The sequence below is a fragment of the Nerophis lumbriciformis genome, linkage group LG12, assembly GCF_033978685.3.
Source record: "Nerophis lumbriciformis linkage group LG12, RoL_Nlum_v2.1, whole genome shotgun sequence".
NCBI lineage: Eukaryota > Metazoa > Chordata > Actinopteri > Syngnathiformes > Syngnathidae > Nerophis > Nerophis lumbriciformis.
This window is the reverse complement of record NC_084559.2, coordinates 7,515,887-7,535,642: the sequence shown is the minus strand read 5'-3', so window position 1 is coordinate 7,535,642 and position 19,756 is coordinate 7,515,887. Positions and strand designations below refer to the sequence as shown.

The window sequence follows — 19,756 nt, the reverse complement described above, 5'->3', positions numbered from 1 at the left end:
TGGCTTGTAGTTTTAACGCAGCAGTAGCAGGAGTAGCAGCAGTAGCAGCAGTAGCAGGAGTAGCAGCAGTAGCAGCAGTAGCAGGAGTAGCAGCAGTAGCAGCAGTAGCAGGAGTAGCAGCAGCAGCAACAGTAGCAGCAGTAGCAGCAGTAGCAGCAGTAGCAGGAGTAGCAGCAACAGTAGCAGCAGTAGCAGGAGCAGCAGGAGTAGCAGCAGTAGCAGGAGTAGCAGGAGTAGTAGCAGTAGCAGGAGTAGCAGCAGCAGTAGCAGCAGTAGCAGCAGTAGCAGCAGCAGCAACAGTAGCAGCAGTAGCAGCAGTAGCAGCAGTAGCAGGAGTAGCAGCAACAGTAGCAGCAGTAGCAGGAGCAGCAGGAGTAGCAGCAGTAGCAGGAGTAGCAGCAGTAGCAGCAGTAGCAGCAGTAGCAGGAGTAGCAGCAGTAGCAGAAGTAGCAGCAGTAGCAGCAGGAGCAGCAGGAGCAGCAGGAGCAGCAGCAGTAGCAGCAGTAGCAGCAGTAGCAGCAGTAGCAGCAGTAGCAGCAGTAGCAGTAGCAGTAGCAGCAGCAGCAGCAGCAGTAGCAGGAGTAGCAGCAGCAGCAGTAGCAGCAGTAGCAGCAGTAGCAGCAGGAGCAGCAGGAGCAGCAGGAGCAGCAGCAGTAGCAGCAGTAGCAGCAGTAGCAGCAGTAGTAGCAGTAGCAGCAGTAGCAGTAGTAGCAGTAGTAGCAGCAGTAGCAGTAGCAGCAGTAGCAGTAGCAGCAGTAGTAGCAGCAGTAGCAGGAGTAGCAGCAGTAGCAGGAGTAGCAGTCGCAACGCAAATCTGCTATCTCATAAAATGTGGAAAAATGGTGAAAAAGTTGAACGTTGCAAACAACTGCATGTTTTGCCTTTTTGTGCACTTCCCTGCTGCACTCTTTTTCTTATTAACTGCATTTTACCTGATGATAGTATATATGATAGTATGTACTGTATCTGTATCATGAATGAATCAAAACCCCTCAACTTAAACAAGTGTAAAAACTTATTGGGGTGTTACCATTTAGTGGTCAATTGTACGGAATATGTACTTCACTGTGCAACCTACTAACAAAAGTCTCAATCAATCAATCAAACCTGCCCCTTGCTTGCTGTCTCTGCATCCTGGGGTCACAACCAACTCTAATCGACAGCAAAAATGAGCTGAACTCCTGAAATGAAAAAGCTTTTGCATGATGTTCTCAGTTATTTAATGTCTTAGCACATATTTTAGAGCAGGGATTCTCAAATGATGGTACACATAGTACAACATTTTGTGGCACTTGATTCAACATTCAAACACAGTGTTACTGTTCAAGCTGTGTGTAACGTGACAGTGGCCAAAAATATCAAACAAAACCTCTGCCTTGTTTTTAATGAATATTTAGGCCTTCCACGCTACTGTATTTTATTGTTGGTACTCGGAGAGTGTTCTCTAAGCTGGTACTTGGTGAACAACGTTTGAGAACTACTGTTTTAGACAATATCAAACTGGTCGCCACACCCTTTGATTTGTGTCCAATTTAGGGGAAAAAGATCAGACCCCCTGCATGAAGTAGAGATCAGACCCCCTGCATGAAGTAGAGAAGCGTTGGCCGCTTTGATTGATTGATTGATTGAATGAATGTGCATGTTGCCTGCTAGACGGTGCATCCTTTAATGGTGTTTATTTGTGTTCCTCCATTGTTGCTGTAATGAAGAGCAGTGTTTACCCAGCATGCATTCAAGTGTTTACCCAGCATGCATTAAAGACGGCGTGTAACCGCGACTGCAGTTCACCTGCTGAGGCTGAGCTGCTAGCATCATAAAGCAAAGCTGCTAGCATCATAAAGCAAAGCTGCTAGCATCATAAAGCAAAGCTGCTAGCATCATAAAGCAAAGCAGGACTCTCCTTCTTGCGAGCGATGGCTGTAAAAGAAGTGTGACCGTGGGGGTGCTGCAGTCTTTTCACACTCCGGGTGAGCACTTGGCCTCCACTCTGAGTGGAGATGGGCCACTAATGACTGTTGTAAAGGAGGAGGGCGGAGGTGGGCGGAGGGTCGTCACCCGCAGCAAATCAGGTCTGCAATTCATTATCTATGCTAGCTCACAATGTTGCACTCTTCCTCATGTGCAACCTCAACTGTTTAGTCCATCCTTGGACTTTAAGACTTTAATAATAGTGAGAGAGTCCAGTCCATAGTGGATCTAACATAATTGTGAGAGTCCAGTCCATAGTGGATCTAACATAATAGTGTGAGAGTCCAGTCCATAGTGGATCTAACATAATAGTGTGAGAGTCCAGTCCATAGTGGATCTAACATAATAGTGTGAGAGTCCAGTCCATAGTGGATCTAACATAATAGTGTGAGAGTCCAGTCCATAGTGGATCTAACATAATAGTGAGAGTCCAGTCCATAGTGGATCTAACATAATAGTGAGAGTCCAGTCCATAGTGGATCTAACATAATAGTGTGAGAGTCCAGTCCGTAGTGGATCTAACATAATAGTGTGAGAGTCCAGTCCATAGTGGATCTAACATAATAGTGAGAGTCCAGTCCATAGTGGATCTAACATAATAGTGTGAGAGTCCAGTCCATAGTGGATCTAACATAATAGTGTGAGAGTCCAGTCCATAGTGGATCTAACATAATAGTGAGAGAGTCCAGTCCATAGTGGATCTAACATAATAGTGAGAGTCCAGTCCATAGTGGATCTAACATAATAGTGTGAGAGTCCAGTCCATAGTGGATCTAACATAATTGTGAGAGTCCAGTCCATAGTGGATCTAACATAATAGTGAGAGAGTCCAGTCCATAGTGGATCTAACATAATAGTGTGAGAGTCCAGTCCATAGTGGATCTAACATAATAGTGTGAGAGTCCAGTCCATAGTGGATCTAACATAATAGTGAGAGTCCAGTCCATAGTGGATCTAACATAATAGTGAGAGTCCAGTCCATAGTGGATCTAACATAATAGTGTGAGAGTCCAGTCCGTAGTGGATCTAACATAATAGTGTGAGAGTCCAGTCCATAGTGGATCTAACATAATAGTGAGAGTCCAGTCCATAGTGGATCTAACATAATAGTGTGAGAGTCCAGTCCATAGTGGATCTAACATAATAGTGTGAGAGTCCAGTCCATAGTGGATCTAACATAATAGTGAGAGAGTCCAGTCCATAGTGGATCTAACATAATAGTGAGAGTCCAGTCCATAGTGGATCTAACATAATAGTGTGAGAGTCCAGTCCATAATCATCAAAATGATTGGTCCAGATGACACGATGTGGAATATTTCCAAAAACAATTTGAAATGTGGACTCGTCAGACCACAGAACACTTTTCCACTTGGCATGAGTCCATCTTAGATGATCTCGGGCCCAGAGAAGCCGGCGGCGTTTCTGGATGTTGTTGATAAATGGCTTTGGCTTTGCATAGTAGAGTTTTAACTTGCACTTACAGATGTAGCGACCAACTGTATTTAGTGACAGTGGTTTTCTGAAGTGTTCCTCAGCCCATGTGGTGATATCCTTTAGAGATTGATGTGGGTTTTTGATACAGTGCCGTCTGAGGGATGGAAGGTCACGGTCATTCAATGTTGGTTTCCGGCCATGCCGCTTACGTGGAGTGATTTCTCCACATTCTCTGAACCTTTTGATGATATTATGGAGCGTAGATGTTGAAATCCCTCAATTTCTTGCAATTTCACTTTGAGAAACATTGTTCTTAAACTGTTTGACTATTTGCTCACGCAGTTGTGGACAAAGGGGTGTACCTCGCCCCATCCTTTCTTGTGAAAGACTGAGCATTTTTTGGGAAGCTGTTTTTATAGCCAATCATGGCACCCACCTGTTCCCAATTAGCCTGCACACCTGTGGGATGTTCCAAATAAGTGTTTGATGAGCATTCCTCAACTTTATCAGTATTTATTGCCACCTTTCACAACTTCTTTGTCACGTGTTGCTGGCATCATTTTATTATTATTTTTTTTTAAATAAAGAAATATAATCATGTGTGCTTACGGACTGTATCCCTGCAGACTGTATTGATCTATATTGATATATAATGTATATATTGTGTTTTTTTTATGTTGATTTAATAAAAAAGTTAAAATAAAATAGTTTTTAAGTTTTTTAATTTCTTGTGCGGCCCGGTACCGGTCCGCGGACCGGTGGTTGGGGACCACACCACTGCTCTATGGTATATTGGTGGCATCTCAGGGTTGAGGGGTAAATTACACCTGCAATAGCATTTGCACATATTTTGAAGGGACATGCTTGGATTCATTTGGTTTTCATGGAAAAAGCAGGATAGAGAAACAGGTTTCCATATAAAAAAATGTCCATTATAAAAGGCAGTCAATGGGGCACAAAAGGTCCCGGGGAACTCCAGTGTAGTCTCATTTAATAGAAAGAACTCCAGTGTAGTCTCATTTAATAGAAAGAACGTGCGATGCAAATTTTGAGACTAATTCCTTTACAACTTGTGGCCATATTCCATCCCGCTAACCTTAAAAAATGAAAAGTGTGTGGCATGATGACCTTCAAAGGCAATACAAAGACCCTGGAAGGTCTCCGCAGGGCTCCAAATAGTCCACACTACTTTGTGTGTCTGATGAAGAAGACAAAAGTAAGCAGGCCGCGGATGACTTCTCCTATGCGACAAGACAATCAGAAATGAAAGAGAAAGAACTTTCCCCCACAACTGGGCTGAGTTTAATGGTCGTAGCTGGAGGTTAAATAGTACTTTGGGGCTTTGAATTGCTGTGGAAATGGTGCAAGAGCAGCTCATCGACCATGCACTAAGACGGCCGTAAAGTATCTGCCTTTTAAGTAATCCCTCGCCGGTACTACACGGAGAAAAGAAAAGATTGACGTATTGCGGATTGTTAATGGTCAACAATGTCCACTGCTGGTGTGAGCAGACAAGTGGCATGAAGGTGTGAAAGAGTGAAAGGAGGAGTGGTGGCTTGACAGATGTGGAGGAAATACCCAGGAGAGGAACCTTCATAAACATGATGGAGTGGACCAGCAAATGGAGAGGAACTAAAGGAGACTTCTTGGCTGGAATCAAGGTAGTAATTGTTCTTACCCTCGGAAGTCCACGTTGTCCTAGAAGAGCTTTTACTTTGAAAATCAGCTTTTACCTTGAAAATCAGATTTTGTCTGGACTGCAGTTCATTTGTTTAAAGGAAGGAATGAAATCATCCATTTTTAATTTTCATAACCATCTTTTCAAAATGTGTGTCACAACAAGTTCTCATGTGAAGCTAATATTTCACTACACAACATGGTGGCCACTAAATGATAATAAAATAGAGTATTCTATTGAATGAACCCTCATATAAACATTTAACATGGAGGTAGTCAGTGTCAACTCCCACATTTCTATTAAGACTTTTTTTAAACAACAATACCTGACATTTGAAATTAAATGAGTTTATTTGGGTCATATAATCAACCATTTTGTGTGATCAATTTAACAGTACAGATTATACATATTAAAGGGGAACATTATCACTAATTCAGAAGGGTTAAAACCATTAAAAATCAGTTCCCAGTGGCTTATTTTATTTTTCGAAGATTTTTTCAAAATTTGACCCATCACGCAATATCCCTAAAAAAAGCTTCAAAGTGCCTGATTTTAACCATCGTTATATACACCCGTCCATTTTCCTGTGACGTCACATAGTGAAGCCAACACAAACAAACATGGCGGAAAGAACAGCAAGCTATAGCGACATTAGCTCGGATTCAGACTCGGATTTCAGCGGCTTAAGCGATTCAACAGATTACGCATGTATTGAAACGGATGGTTGTAGTGTGGAGGCAGGTAGCCAAAACCAAATTGAAGAAGAAACTGAAGCTATTGAGCCATATCGGTTTGAACCGTATGCAAGCGAAACCGAGGAAAACGACACGACAGCCAGCGACACGGGAGAGAGCGAGGACGAATTCGGCGATCGCCTTCTAACCAACGATTGGTATGTGTTTGTTTGGCATTAAAGGAAACTAACAACTATGAACTAGGTTTACAGCATATGAAATACATTTGGCAACAACATGCACTTTGAGAGTGCAGACAGCCCAGTTTTCATCAATTAATATATTCTGTAGACATACCCTCATCCGCTCTCTTTTCCTGGGGGTCTGGCGGCAGATTTCTTTGACTTTATGGTTGTAAATGCATCTGCTTTGAGTGTCGCAGGATATCCACACATTCTTGCCATCTCTGTCGTAGCATAGCTTTCGTGGGTAAAGTGTGCGGAACAAACGTCCAATTTCTTGCCGCTTTGGCATCTTTGGGCCACTGGTGCAACTTGAATCCGTCCCTGTTGGTGTTGTTACACCCTCCGACAACACACCGACGAGGCATGATGTCTCCAAGGTACGGAAAACAGTCGAAAAAACGGAAAATAACAGAGCTGATTTGACTCGGTGTTTGAGAAAATGGCGGATTGCTTCCCGATGTGACGCCATGTTGTGACGTCATCGCTCCGAGAGCAAATAATAGAAAGGCGTTTAATTCGCCAAAATTCACCCATTTAGAGTTTGGAAATCGGTTAAAAAAATATATGGTCTTTTTTCTGCAACATCAAGGTATATATTGACACTTACATAGGTCTGCTGATAATGTTCCCCTTTAACAATCATACACACACACACACACACACAAAAAGAAAAAGGAATAGGCTGAAGCCAAGGCTTATATTTGCCTATCTTATCCAGTCACTGAAAATTACATATCCTGGAACATCAACGTTAAAAAAAAATCAATGGTATGAAAGTAATCGTTGCTATATTTTATATTTTTCCATTATTTCACCTTTCAAGGCTTTCTTAAAGCTTAACAAAGAAGTACATGTCGTCAACTCATCACTGAGCTCGTTCCACCATTCAACTCCTAAAACTGAAATACATTTGTATTTTATATTCCTTCTTACTTGACCTATTTCAAAAATCAATATCCCCGTAAATGATAGTTTTCTCCTTTTAATTTAAATAACCTAAGAATACAAGCTGGAAGGCTGTTCTTTACTCCAAACACAATATTGCTTTTTAAAACACAATATCTGAACATTTGAACACATTAGAACTTACAAATAATGGATTGGTATGTTCATAGTAGCACGCTTTGTGTATTATTCTAATTACCCTTTTTTGAAGTTGAATTATTGGCTTCTATGTTTGTTTTATAAACATTTCCCTAAACGTCAACACAATATGTTAGATATGGAAAAATAAAAGAATAATATAACATATTTCTTATTCAGCATGTGTCTTACTTTTTAAAGAATAGCTGTGAGGAACTCGCATGGCTGCCGGATTAGTGACCCCAAGATCAGGAACCAGGAGAACGGGGATCAGGTAAGAAGAGTTGAATTACTCCAAACAGAGAAGGAAGCAGTCTTGCATGTAACAGAACCAAACATTTATCAATCTTCCAGCACTGAGGAGTGCGCGAGATAGATAGATAGATAGATAGATAGATAGATAGATAGATAGATAGATAGATAGATAGATAGATAGATAGATAGATAGATAGGAACATGCTGATTGGCAGCAGGTGTGGACCGGCTGCCAATCAGCAGTGTCCCAGTTCAATTAAATGTGGAACATAGGAACCCAAGGATGCAGATGGAATGTGAGTAAATAGTTCTTTACTTAACAAAAAGGCACTCACAACAATGATCCAAAAATAGAAGATAACAAAAAGCGACCGTGACAAAAAGAACAAAAGCTAATATACAAAGCTAACTAAACTTGGGTCGGAGTTGCAAGACGTGCGAACTAACATAGTACATACTAGTGATGGGTCCGGCAACACCGATGCATCGGCGCATGCGTCGAGCTCATAGAGCGAAACCCTGTGTCGGTTTTAGAAAGTCACGTGACCGATCATGAGCTGTTTTGGTCACGTGACCGATACGCCAACTGTGTCGCCTCCTCTGTGCCCTGTGAGCGGCTCTTTTCTACAGCCGGAGAAATAATAACTAAGAAGAGAAATCGTGTAAAATGTAATACGTCGGAAAAACCTTTTTTTTTTTTAATAAAAATGTGTAAAAAATAAAATTAAAACAATTCCCAGTCCACAATCATCCACAACACGTTCTCTTAGATTTCCATGTTATGATACATGTTCACATTATTTATTGACTGTATCTAAAAAAGATAAAAATATATTTTTATTTAAATGAAGATATGAAATAATCCTAAATGAAATACAATGACTTGGTTTATATTATTGTATATACTAGGGCAGGGGTCACCAACGCGGTGCCCGCGGTCACCAGGTAGCCCGTAAGGACCAGATCAGTCGCCCGCTGGCCTGTTCTAAAAATAGCTCAAAGAGCAGCACTTACCAGTGAGCTGCCTCTATTTTTTAAATTGTATTTATTTACTAGCAAGCTGGTCTCGCTTTGCTCGACATTTTTAATTCTAAAAGAGACAAAACTCAAAGAGAATTTGAAAATCCAAGAAAATATTTTAAAGACTTGGTCTTCACTTGGAATAAGCTGTAGAAAATGGATGGATAGATGGGTCTTCACTTGTTTAAATAAATTCATTTATTTTTTACTTTGCTTCTTATTACTTTTAGAAATACAATTTTAGAGAAAAAATACAACCTTAAAAATGATTTTAGGATTTTTAAACAAATATACCTTTTAAATTTCTTCCTCTTCTTTACTGACAATTTAAATCAATGTTCAAGTAAATTTATTTATTTTTTATTGTAAAGAATAATAAAAAAAATATTTTCGACGAAGAATATTTGTGAAATATTTCTTCAAACTTACTATGATTAAAATTCAAAAAAATTATTCTGGCAAATCTAGAAAATCTGTAGAATCAAATTTAAATCTTATTTCAAAGTATTTTGAATTTATTTTAAAATTTTTGTTCTGGAAAATCTAGAAGAAATACTGATTTGTCTTTGTTAGAAATATAGCTTGGTCAAATTTGTTATATATTCTAACAAAGTGCAGATTGGATTTTAACCAATTTAAAACATGTCATCAAAATTCTAAAATGTATCTTAATCAGGAAAAATTACTAATGATGTTCCATAAATTATTTTTTAAATTTTTTCAAAAAGATTCAAATGAGCTAGTTTTTCTCTTCTTTTTGTCGGTTGAATTTTGAATTTTAAAGAGTCGAAATTGAAGATAAACTATGTTTCAAAATTGTATTTTTTTTTTTTTCGTGTTTTCTCCTCTTTTAAACCGTTCAATTAAGTGTTTTTTTTCATCATTTATTCTCTACAAAAAACCTTCCGTAAAAGGGAAAAAAAATGTACGACGGAATGACAGACAGAAATACCCATTTTTTTTATATATATAAATTTATTTATTTAGCTATTCTTGTTTAAATCACACTTATGTGTAACTTACAAATGACAATATATTTATTTATTTAAGTGTGTATCAAACTGGTAGCCCTTGGCATTAATCAGTACCCAAGAAGTAGTTTTTGCTTTCAAAAAGGTTGGTGACCCCTGTACTAGGGCATCAAATCAGTGTCAGTTGAGTCGGTCCATAGGTTGCCTGTAGGGATTTTTAATGTCCAGCAGATGTCAGTATTTAGTGACACAGTATCGACACAGTATCAATACAGTTTTGCAATGTGTCGAAACGCTTCATGACGCCTCATCAACCCATCACTAGTACATACCAGGCTGGATGGCACTGGAAATAGCCAAGACGGTAAGAAGCATAAATACAAGCAGCATAAGAATCTTCATACAACAGGAGTCGAGGAGTGGAATAGCCGAGTGCCATCCAGCTGTAGAGGCGCTGCTTAAATAGTGTCAGGCTGATTGGACACGTCTCACAGCTCCGCCCTCAGGGAAACACAGGAACTCTGAGGAAGACAAACAGTAAGAACCAGGTCTGCTGCACCAACAAAGGAAAACTGAGCATACAAACCAGCAGGCGGTGACAAGCAGCAGGTGAGGTAAAAAAACACAGCGCTCAGCGGGACAAGCAGCAGGTGAGGTAAAAAAACACAGCGCTCAGCGGGACAAGCAGCAGGTGAGGTAAAAAACACAGCGCTCAGCGGGACAAGCAGCAGGTGAGGTAAAAAAAAACACAGCGCTCAGCAGGACAAGCAGCAGGTGAGGTAAAAAACACAGCGCTCAGCGGGACAAGCAGCAGGTGAGGTAAAAAACACAGCGCTCAGCGGGACAAGCAGCAGGTGAGGTAAAAAACACAGCGCTCAGCGGGACAAGCAGCAGGTGAGGTAAAAGACACAGCGCTCAGCGGGACAAGCAGCAGGTGAGGTAAAAAACACAGCGCTCAGCGGGACAAGCAGCAGGTGAGGTAAAAAACACAGCGCTCAGCGGGACAAGCAGCAGGTGAGGTAAAAAAAAACACAGCGCTCAGCGGGACAAGCAGCAGGTGAGGTAAAAAACACAGCGCTCAGCGGGACAAGCAGCAGGTGAGGTAAAAAACACAGCGCTCAGCGGGACAAGCAGAAAGTGGAAAGAAAACAAGAGCACTGATAGGAAGTGAATAGAAAACAAGGAAAGGAACAGAAATGAAGTGACAGATCATCACAATAGCAATGGATTTGAATATGTTTCCCTTTATATATTCAAGATAATTAATGATCAATTATTCCCAATAATTTAGTTTCATATACTCTTATACATTTCCACTTGATTGAATTATAATTTTGCTTCACAATTTGTCCTTGCACTACTAAACACCATAAATGTACTTTTCTTGTCATTTAATGATAACTTATTAATATCCAACCATTTGTTTGTCTCAATGAGATACATTATGTCATATATATGTCAAATACTAGTCTACATTATATTCTTATTAGATTTAGCATTTTATCAATTGGCCTTCAAATATAAAAGTGTGTTATAAATCAAATATATGATTGTGTTATGATATGTTAATAACACACCCTTCTGTGTGTACCTTGTTTCTTTTATTCCTAGTATTGTATACTATTAGTACTAATGTTAATCTATTATTTATACAATATTTGAGTTATAATATTATACATCAGGCTCCAGCACCACCTGCAACCCCGTAAGGGACAAGTGGTAGAACATGGATGGATGGATTCTATTTTCATATGCAAACAACTAGCAAGAGTTCAAAGGTGTTGCACACTTTCACACTCTCTCAGTTTTGGTATGAAAACGTGCATTTTTTTTGTGTGTAATCAAAATATGTTGCATGACAAATATCTGTCTGACATTTATATCATGATATAATTATATTATATATTATATAACATTATATTATATATTATATAACATTAGAGGAACTATTACAGCGTGTAAGTGGGATAAAACAAACAACATGTTTACTTGACCCACTTCCTGGGAAACTTATCAAGGAGCTTTTTGTATTATTAGGTCCATCAGTGCTAAATATTATAAACTTATCACTTTCCTCTGGCACTGTTCCCCTAGCATTCAAGAAAGCGGTTATTCATCCTCTGCTCAAAAGACCTAACCTCCATCCTGACCTCATGGTAAACTACCGACCGGTGTCCCACCTTCCCTTTATTTCGAAAATCCTCGAAAAAATTGTCGCACAGCAGCTAAATGAACACTTAGTGTCTAACAATCTCTGTGAACCTTTTCAATCCGGTTTCAGGGCAAATCACTCTACGGAGACAAAAATGACTAATGATCTACTGCTAACCATGGATGTCATCTATGTTGCTGCTTCTTGATCTTAGCGCTGCTTTCGATACCGTCGATCATAATATTTTATTAGAGCGTATCAAAACACGTATTGGTATGTCAGACTTAGCTTTGTCGTGGTTTAACTCTTATCTTACTGACAGGATGCAATGCGTCTCCCATAATAATGTGACCTCGGACTATGTTAAGGTAACGTGCGGAGTTCCTCAGGGTTCGGTTCTTGGCCCTGCACTCTTTAGTACTTACATGCTGCCGCTAGGCGACATCATACGCAAATACGGTGTTAGCTTTCATTGCTATGCTGATGACAGCCAACTCTACATGCCCCTAAAGCTGACCAACACGCCGGATTGTAGTCAGCTGGAGGCGTGTCTTAATGAAATTAAACAATGGATGTCCGCTAACTTCTTGCAACTCAACGCCAAGAAAACGGAAATGCTGATTATCGGTCCTGCTAAACACCGACATTTATTTAATAATACCACCTTAACATTTGACAACCAAACAATTACACAAGGCGAATCAGTAAAGAATCTGGGTATTATCTTCCACCCAACTCTCTCCTTTGAGTCACACATTAAGAGTGTTACTAAAACGGCCTTCTTTCATCTCCGTAATATCGCTAAAATTCGTTCTATTTTATCCACTAGCGACGCTGAGATCATTATTCATGCGTTCGTTACGTCTCGTCTCGACTACTGTAACGTATTATTTTGGGGTCTCCCTATGTCTAGCATTAAAAGACTACAATTGGTACAAAATGCGGCTGCTAGACTTTTGACAAGAACAAGAAAGTTTGATCATATTACGCCTATACTGGCTCACCTGCACTGGCTTCCTGTGCACTTAAGATGTGACTTTAAGGTTTTACTACTTACGTATAAAATACTACATGGTCTAGCTCCGTCCTATCTTGTCGATTGTATTGTACCATATGTCCCGGCAAGAAATCCCCTAACCCTAACCCTAACCCTAACCCTAACCCTAACCCTTACCCACATATGCGGTCCTCTCCAAGGTTTCTCAGTCATTCACATCGACGTCCCACTGGGGTGAGTTTTTCCTTGCCCTTATGTGGGCTTTGTACTGAGGATGTCGTTGTGGCTTGTGCAGCCCTTTGAGACACTTGTGATTTAGGGCTATATAAATAAACATTGATTGATTGATTGATTGAATTATATATAATGACCCAAACGGCTTGAAAATCGGTCAAAAATTCAATGAGTTATAGGGACTTTATTCTCTGACAGACTTCTAACTCTGTTGACTAATGCTGAGAAAAGACGCAGCTTCACCCTCAACATAGACACAATTGTCATATCAATGCTAAAATCCCAAATGATATGCAAATTGGTGAGTGTCATGGTTAACAGGTAGAGAATATTTCATGTTGTTACGAAGATGTGACGACTTGGCTACAGGTGAGTACTGCCATCTACAGTAGAACACACTCAAGGCTACCTTATATACCTTATATACTTATATACCTACCGTATTTTCTGCACTATAAGCCGCACCTAAAAACCACAAATTTTCACAAAAGCTGACAGTGCGGCTTATAACCCGGTGCGCCTTATATATGGATTAATATAAATATTTATTTTCATAAAGTTTCGGTCTCGCAACTACGGTAAACAGCCGCCATCTTTTTTCCCCGTAGAAGAGGAAGCGCTTCTTCTTCTACGGTAAGCAACTGCCAAGGTAAGCACCCGCCCCCATAGAAGAGGAAGCGCCTCTTCTTCTACGGTAAGCAACCACCCGCCCCCGTAGAAGAAGAAGCGCGCGGGTATTACGTTTCATTTCATTTGTGTGTTTACATCTGTAAAGACCACAAAATGGCTCCTACTAAGCGACACGCGTATAACGCAGAATTTAAACTTAAGGCAATATTTAACCAAAGAACTCCAACCGCTGGATATTGGTGTCAACAGGGCATTCAAATCACGACTGCGAACGGCGTGGGAACAATGGATGACCGAAGGCGAACACACCTTCACTAAGACAGGGAGACAGCGCCAGACGACATACGCCAACATCTGCCAGTGGATCGTAAATGCCTGGGCGGATATTTCGGTCACAACTGTGGTCCGAGCTTTCCGGAAGGCAGGATTCACAGAACTGCGACGAGACGGAGCCGGCCATTTTGGATCCCGTATTCGCCCAACTTTTTAATTCGGACACCGAAGGAGAAGAATTCGAGGGATTTATGAATGAAGAATAACTTCAGAAAGTGAGCGTTATGTTTATTTTGTGTGTTGTGACATTAACGTTCGAGCAACATTAAGTTATTGATGCTTATTGATTGCACATTTGCACATTACCGTACATTTTGGGAGTGAACAGAGTTGTTAGAACGCTGGTTTTTAATATATTATTAAAGTTTGACTGACCTATCTGACTGTTTTTTTGACATTCCTTTAGCGCAGTTAGATGCGGCTTATAACACGGGGCGGCTTATAGGTGGACAAAGTTTTGAAATATGCCGTTCATTGAAGGCGCGGCTTATAACCCAGGGCGGCTTATGGTGCGGAAAATACGGTATATACCTTATATACTTATATACCTTATATACTTGGCTACAGGTGAGTACTGCCATCTACAGTAGAACACACTCAAGGCTACCTTATATACCTTATATACTTATATACCTATATACCTTATATACTTATATACCTATATACCTTATATACTTGGCTACAGGTGAGTACTGCCATCTACAGTAGAACACACTCAAGGCTACAATATTGTCTGACTATGTTTATTTATTTATTTAGTTTTTCATTCAGTGGAACATGCATACGATACAATGTAATACATCACATATTTACAGTTGTTTGTTTCATCACAGCACGTCCGAAAAGGAGTAGGAAGAAGCTGAGCTTATTTAATCCTACCCCTTGTCATACCATAGCAATTGTATCCCATTTCCTTGTTCTCTGTGACAGAACAGTGAACAAATAAATAACAAACAAATAATATACCATAGTAGGCAAGCAAATATTATAAATAATCTTTGTCTCATTAAAAATAAAAATACATTAAAAAAGGGTTCAAGATGTTCATCATAATTCTTGTTTTGTGTGTTTTGTGAACACTTGTAATGTGAACAGTCTCTTAAAGTGAATCATATTGCTGCTTTCTTTCATTTCTTTACTTAATTTATTCCATAGTTGAACTCCACATACGGATATGCTAAAGGTTTTAAGTGTTGTACGAGCATACAAATGTTCTAAATTAGATTTTCCTCTCAGGTTATATTTCTCCTCTTTAGTAGAGAAGAATTGTTGTACATTGTTGGCTAGCAGGTTATAGTTTACTTTGTACATCATTTTACATGTTTGGAAATGCACCAAATCGTTGAATTTCAATATCTGTGATTTAAAAAATAAAGTGTTTGTATGTTCTCTATACTCAACATGATGTATTATTATAATTGATCTTTTTTGTAACACAGTTAGTGAATGAAGAGCACATTTGTAGTTATTTCCCATATTTCTGCACAATAAGTCAGATATGTAACACTAGTGAGCAGTAAAATGGCTTTTACTTCATGTTTAGGGCTCTAATCATGTAAAAATGTATTCAGAAGGTCATTAACTGTTTTGTATGTTATTGCTATGAAAATATTTGATTTATTAATAATCTTACTTTGCAGATGTTTTGTATTACCCCGGTCAGGCTTGGAACCATTTGGCCGCCACAATGGAGGGATGGCTGTAGCTAAAAAACTGAACTATGACTATACTTCTATGATTATGATGCACATTGGAATTTTGGATGAGAACCTAGATTCAGCCAGATCATTGTGGAAGTTGTATCTTCCAGCATGACAATGAACCAGAACATGCAAACAAAGAAGTTAGTCAAGAAGAAGCACAATGAGATCTTCTTTTGTCCCCCAGCTGTTCTTGCTTTGGATTTATTCTGGGACCAGGTCCTGCAGCTTCCTTGCAGCGCTCTCACACATCAAGTCTGTACATGTCAGCCCTGTAAGCGCTGGACAGGTGATCATCCTCAGACTAGTTCTGAGTCTTGTAATCGCTGGACAGGTGATCATCCTCAGACTAGTTCTGAGTCTTGTAATCGCTGGACAGGTGATCATCCTCAGACTAGTTCTGAGTCTTGTAGTCGCTGGACAGGTGATCATCCTCAGACTAGTTCTGAGCAATGTTCCTCTAAGGTGCGTGCCTGTGCAATTGCGCACTGCTCAAACGTCCTCTGCGCACGGCAAATCTATGCCCCGCACAAAATCAAATAAAAAAATAAGCGCATAACAATTTTCTACACGACAGAGAAAACAGTTTTCGTCATCATTGTTCAAATATTGTAACGTCTGTCGAGACGCTTTGAGGACATGAATTCCATCCATCAATTTACTTGGCCATAAACACATCACCAAAACATTAGTAAAAAAAATTATATCTGGCAAAAGTGGTCATTTTCTGCAGTCCAAACCAGAACAAAAGCAACTTTGTTAGATCAACAGCAGCCGCTCGCTCTTTCTCACTTGCGCCAACACATGCACATATGGCACTTAGCCAGTGATGCGTTTACAGCCACACAAAAAGTCAGACAACTCCAACACCACACATAAAATGTCATTCCAGGTCGTTACACTATGATTTACCAATCAAATGTGTGCTTATTCTACTGTCATTTATTAGGAATCTTAATTTATAAATATTAATCATGAAATGCTGTTAGTATATTAAATAAATACTAATAAAAATATATTTGTTACAAACAGGAAGTTGCAAGAATGTACACATGATCCCCTGCTTACATCTCATTGTGCAACATGTGAATGTTTTAATGGGAACTAAATGCAATGTCTGAAAGGGGTACAAATTATTTCCAAAGCAGGACCTCCACCCAGACAAACAAAACAAGTACACAGTTCATGAAAAACTATATTTGTTGTTATTGTCATTGTAAGTGGGCCTAAACACTTCTATTAGAAATGGAAATGACTGCTGTCATTTGATTATAATAATAAGAGAATGTTGTCTGTCTATCTGTGTTGGCCCTGCGATGAGGTGGGGACTTGTCCAGGGTGTACCCTGCCTTCCACCCGAATGCAGCTGAGATAGGCTCCAGGGACCCCGAAAGGGACAAGCGGTAGAAAATGTATGGATGGATGGAGATTGCAGTTGTTATTTAGTGATGTTTGGGCCAGGTGTGCTGCTGGTGTAGCCACAGTGTGCAGGTGTGATGTTGCTCACATGGACTCCACTCAATGCTCACACACTTTTTGCCTTTGCTCACACACATCAACAATTAGAGGGAACATTGCTTCTGAGTCTTGAAGCCTGTCGCTTCTTTGTGAGGGTGATAGAAGACTAATGTCATTATCCTAATGTGCATTCTAAAACAAACAGATGAAAGTATTGAGGAGGTCATTTTACTTCTCCACAGAAATGGTGCTTCAGTACTCAGGTAAGAACACCAGGAGGCGCTGATGTCCATGAAGTGTCCATCCAAGCAGTGCAGAGATCAGTCAGTGCCAGGCATTGCCATCCTCTCTCTTCACAAGGACTCTGTTGTCAAAGGCAAAGTAGACGCTGCAGTTTTAAAGCAAACACATTGTTCTCTTTTTCCAAAGCAAATGTTTCTAGTGAATAAAGCATGTATTGTTACATACTATAACTCAATAAGCATGTATTGTTACATACTATAACTCAATAAGCATGTATTGTTACATACTATAACTCAATAAGCATGTATTGTTACATACTGTAACTCAATAAGCATGTATTGTTACATACTGTAACTCAGCTGCAAAATGTCTTTCTTTTCATTTATTACATTTCATGCAAAGTGTTAATTTCTCTTGTGGATCAATAAAGTTTGTGTAAGTCTATTAAAGGAGCAATTATCCCTCAAATGTGATGTGATGCCACCCAGTAAGGAGAAGGTTAGTCACTTACAAAATTGTGGATGGTGCTTTGTACAGTTAAGGGGAGCTATTTCCTGTAGAGCCTTTTTTTATGCTTTATTTTCTTTTGTACGTTGGTTCAAAGTCTTTGCTTGTGTCTGGAAAATGTTGTGGTGGGCACTGTGAAGAGGTTCTGGTAGGTTGTGCTCAGTGAGTTGTAATGAACTTGCAGAGCCCTACACCCTATCCAGACCTCAACTTGCAGAGCCCTACACCCTATCCAGACCTGAACTTGCAGAGCCCTACACCCTATCCAGACCTGAACTTGCAGAGCCCTACACCCTATTCAGACCTGAACTTGCAGAGCCCAACACCCTATTCAGACCTGAACTTGCAGAGCCCTACACCCTATCCAGACCTAAACTTGCAGAGGCGACACCCAATGCACACATCTGCTGGGAATCAGCATTAAAGCATGGCAGAGGAAAGGCAGCATGAAAGCATGAAAGAGCAGCTGGAAAGTGAAACATGCCCTTGATGAGAGGATTGCAACATTTTTTTTTATTTTTTAGAAAAATCCATCCCAAATATTGATGCCACAAGTTTGACTTTTAAGTATTTTTTTCACCTCAGTGTCAAATGATCACAATTCATTAATTACAGCCACATAAAGCGTGTTATATTTATTCATCTCTTTAATCTATTTCAGTGGATTTCAAAATTTTCGCCTGGACCCCCTCTCCAAAGGCCCAGGCTTAGACCGAATATTTTTTTTCTCAAACCCCCCCCCAGCGTTGACCTGTTTCTCACCTTTTTTGTAAGGGGCGCCGGAAGTTGGCAGACCCGTCAGCGATCCTGTTCTGTCTCCCTGTAATGTTTGATCCTGTTCTGTCTCCCTGTAAAGTTTGATCCTGTTCTGTCTCCCTGTAATGTTTGATCCTGTTCTGTCTCCCTGTAATGTTGATCTGATCTTGAATGGGATTGTGCTGAAAATCTTAATTTCCCCTCGGGGATTAAAGTATTTCTGATTGTGATTCTGATTGGTTAGGCCTGTGGTAAACTATTTTACAGATGATTTTGGATTCTCACAGTAATACAGGACAGACTGTGTCCCTTTACAGCTCAATACGGAATGTGTATTTTTGGTTGTAGATTAGATTTTTCAAGGGATGAATGGCAACCCAAGCCAAAATACAATTACCGTATTTTCCGCACCATAAGGCGCCTGGGTTATAAGCCGCGCCTTCAATGAACGGCATATTTCAAAACTTTGTCCACTTATAAGCCGCCCCGTGTTGTAAGCCGCATCTAACTGCGCTAAAGGAATGTCAAAAAAACAGTCAAATAGGTCAGTCAAACTTTAATAATATATTAAAACCAGCGTGATGTGGGCGCGCATGGAATCGTATATCAACATGGACGAAGCTGCGTGAAAAAAGCCACCCGGCCTCTTCGCGTAAACTTAAACTTACCTTAACCACTCGCTCATCTTTTCTTCATCCATCCCTTCGAGTTAGCTTTTATGATGATGCCGGCTGGAAAGGTCTCTTTTGGCAAGGTCTTCCTTTTGAATATCACCATGGGTGGAAGTTTCTGGCCATTAGCATGGCAAGCTAGAACCACAGTGAAGGATGACTTCTCATTCCCTGTGGTGCGAATATTCACCGTACGTGCTCCCGTTGTATCCACAGTGCGGTTCACAGGAATATCAGTTGCTGTGAAATAGTAATCCGTGTGCGGATGGAGAGATTGCGTCTTTTCATGAACTGGATCCCTGTCGCTTAGTAGGAGCCATTTTGTGGTCTTTACAGATGTAAACACACAAAGGAAATGAAACGTACGGTAATATCCGCGCGCTTTTTCTTCTTCTACGCGGGCGGGTGGTTGCTTACAGTAGAAGAAGAAGCGCTTCCTGTTCTATGGGGGCGGGTGCTTACCTTGGCGGTTGCTTGCGTAGAAGAAGAAGCGCTTCCTGTTCTACCGGGAAAAAAGATGGCGGCTGTTTACCGTAGTTACGAGACCGAAACTTTATGAAAATGAATCTTAATATTTATCCATATATAAAGCGCACCGGGTTATAAGGCGCACTGTCAGCTTTTGAGAAAATTTTTGGTTTTTAGGTGCGCCTTATAGTGCGGAAAATACGGTAAAACAAAGACTAAGATACATTTACAATCGTTGTCAAATCCTTTTCAGACTGAATGTGTTCGGCAGGAAAGACA

At 40.1% G+C, this 19,756-nt stretch overlaps 1 long non-coding RNA gene across 1 annotated transcript; it reads left to right on the top strand.

Moving 5' to 3' along the window:
• The first annotated feature begins 1,945 nt into the window (after nt 1–1,945).
• LOC140679221 (uncharacterized) lies at nt 1,946–18,453 on the top strand. Its single transcript, XR_012050733.1, has 3 exons — nt 1,946–2,069; nt 7,284–7,356; nt 17,075–18,453. It is a non-coding gene; the product is annotated as an uncharacterized lncRNA (long non-coding RNA).
• The last annotated feature ends 1,303 nt before the right edge of the window (nt 18,454–19,756 follow it).